Source organism: Orycteropus afer, unplaced genomic scaffold (genome assembly GCF_000298275.1).
Source record: "Orycteropus afer afer isolate SDZICR_OR568_19922 unplaced genomic scaffold, OryAfe1.0 scaffold00196, whole genome shotgun sequence".
In the NCBI taxonomy this organism is placed as follows: domain Eukaryota; kingdom Metazoa; phylum Chordata; class Mammalia; order Tubulidentata; family Orycteropodidae; genus Orycteropus; species Orycteropus afer.
Window position 1 is genome coordinate 3,959,699 of NW_006921783.1, and position 3,223 is coordinate 3,962,921.

Genomic DNA, 3,223 nt, shown 5'->3' on the forward strand with positions numbered 1-3,223 from the left:
GGTAATGAATGTCCTCATGTAGACATCTGAGAAAAGAGGAAAAATGCGTCTGTCTTCAACCCCCAAAGGTTAATACAAAGGCCAAACCAGAGTTTGCCCCTAGAATTCAAAATATCAAAATATTAATGCTCAGGACCTATTCCATATGCATCGAATAAAAAAGAATTTTGTTTCTGACAATGATAGAATAAGAGGGACCAGATTTACCCTCCTGCCATAAAGAACTAGAAACTAGACAAAGTATACAAAACTTTATTTGCAAATAATTTCAAGCTTAAAGAAAAGCTGTAAGAATAAGAATAGCACAAACAGCACTTGCATACCCTTAACTCAGATTCACCTATTGTTCATTTTATTAATTAGCTTTATCATTTGCATTCTCTCTCTTTTTCTATATGTATACACACATATACACACCTACATACATATAAAACTTTTATACATACATATAAAACTTCCTAATGCAGGATCACTTTTCCTGTACTCTATTCATTAAAGCAGTTACAAAGCTCGGCCTGAGTTCAAGGGATGGGAAAATTGTGTGTGTGTATACAGAGAAATATATACGCATTTTTAAATATATAGTCCACAGATATATATGGCTTATGTGTTTATATATATATACACACACACATATACACATGTAGAGTTGTTAGCTGTTGTCAAGTCAGCCCCGGACTCATGGTGATCCCATGTACGATGGAATGAAATGCTGCCTGGCCCTGCACCATCTCTGATTGGTTGTGAATCAGACCATTGTGATCCATAGGATTTTCATTGGCTGATTTTAAGTATATCCCCAGGCCTTTTTTCCTGATCTGTTATAGTCTGGAAGCTCCACTGAAGCCTGTTCAGCATCAGAGCAACACACAAACATCCACTGACAGATGGGTACTGGTTGCAAATGAGGTGCATTGGCTGGAAATCAAACCCAAGTCTCCCACATGAAAGGCAAGAATTTTACCATTGAACAACCACTGCATATATATATGCAAAGGTAAAATTCTTGCCTTTCATATACAAAACAAAAAAACCAAACTCACTGCCATCGAGTCGGATCCAACTCATAGTGACCCCTCCTTGGGTTTCCGAGGTGATATCACCATGTAAGTAGATTAGCCAGTCTTCCTTCTGAGGAGTGGCTGGTGGGTTTGAACTGCTAGCTTTCTGGTTAGCAGTCAAATGCTTTAGGCACTACGCCACCAGAGCTCCCTTCATATATGTATATATATGTATATATTATTCAGGAGCTCTGGTGGCGTAGTGCCTAAGGCACTTGACTGCTAACCAGAAGGCTGGCGGTTCAAACCCACCAGCCACTCCTCAGAAGGAAGACTGGCCAATCTACTTCCATAGTTATGTTGTTGTTTTTGTTATGTGCCGTGGAGTCGGACCAACTCATAGCGACCCCTCCTTGGGTTTCCGAGGCAGTATCACTACGGAAGTAGATTGCCCCATCTTCCTTCTGAGGAGTGGCTGATGGATTTGAAACACCAGCTTTCTGGTTAGCAGTCATGTGCCTTAGGCACTATACTACCAGAGCTCCCCGGAAACCCAAGGAGGGGTTGCTATGAGTGGGGTCCAACTCAGTGGCACATAACAACAACAACAAATATATGTATTGTGGTTAGCTCCTATAGCACGTAGTGCCTAAGGCACTTGACTGCTAACCAGAAGGCTGGCGGTTCAAACCCACCATCCATTCCCACCATTCAAGGAAGGTTGGGCAATCTACTTCTGTAGAGATACTGCCTCAGAAACCCAAGGAGGGGTTGCTATGAGTCAGAGACAACTCAACGGCATATAACAACAACGATATATACACATACATATATAATTTTTTCTGAAACCATTTAAAAGTAAGTCGCATACATCAAGGTCCCTTTCCCCTAAATAACCTCAATGTATATTTACTAAGCACAGATGTTCAAGTCAAGAGGTACCACACCTGAGGAGGGTCATTCAAATCTGGACCTATCTAGGTGATGAGTCCCTATCCCCCCAGCCTGAGCCTGATGGTATAATGGGATGAGACTTTCAGGATTTTGGAGCATGGAGGTAAATGTATCTTGCACATGAGAAGAATATAAATTATTATAAGTAGAAGGCAGACTGTGGCCACAGCAATATTCTGGAGCCTATTTCCCCGACTCCTTGAACTTGGGTGGAGTTTTGGGACTACTTCAATGACTAGAATGCAGCAGAAGTGACAGTCTGTTAGATCTGAGGCTAGGTCATAATAGACATATAACTCATGCTCACTGTCTTTCAGGATGTTCATCTTTGGAATCTGGCCACCATGTTGTGAGGAAGGAAGAAGTTCAAAACACGTGTAGTTGTTCCAGCTGACACAGAAAGGTTTTAGCTGACTGCCAGCATCAACTGCCAGACGTGTGAGTGCATGAAACTTCAGAGGAATCCAGTCCCCATCAAGCCACTCCAGTAGACTTAAGGGGAGCAGAGATTAGCTATCATCATTGAGCCTAGCCCAATTTGCACCTTTATGAACAAAATAAATCCTGTCATTGTTTTAAGCCACTGAAATTTGGGATAAATTCTTGTGTAGCTGTAATACCTGGAATTAAACACCATAGCATAGATACATTCAAAGACATGTACACTAGGATATGATTCCAAGCTTTAGCATTTCAGAAGAATGAGAAGTTAATGATAGCTGGAGTATTGAGGATGATGGAGATTCTGTTCTGCTGCCAGGCTTCCCCTTATAACAGGAAACTGTTATAATTGAAAGTCCTTACATTAGTGTTTGGACAATGCAAGACTGGGTCAGTGAATGCATGCGTGCAGTGATCTATTAACTAGCAAGTTAACTGACCACCATCCTTTTTGTTTTATACCCACAGTACTAGTCCTATAGGGTAGCTATGATTTGGCACCGACTCCATGGCAACAGGACTCTCTAATGAGGGCAATGGTGGTTCAGTAGTAGAATTCTAGTCTTTCTCTTCTCAAAAAGGGTAAAAAGAGAACCTACAGATTGGGGGAAAATATTTGGCTATGACTTATCTGACAAGGAACTTATCTCCAAAATTTACAGAAAATTTCAACACCTCAACACCAAAAAGACAAACAATCCAATTCAAAAATGGGCAAAGGACATGAATAGACACATTTCACTAAAGAAGATACACAGGTGGCTAACAAACACAGGGGGAAATGCTCACAATCATTAGCCATTAGAGAGACGCAAATCAAAACAACA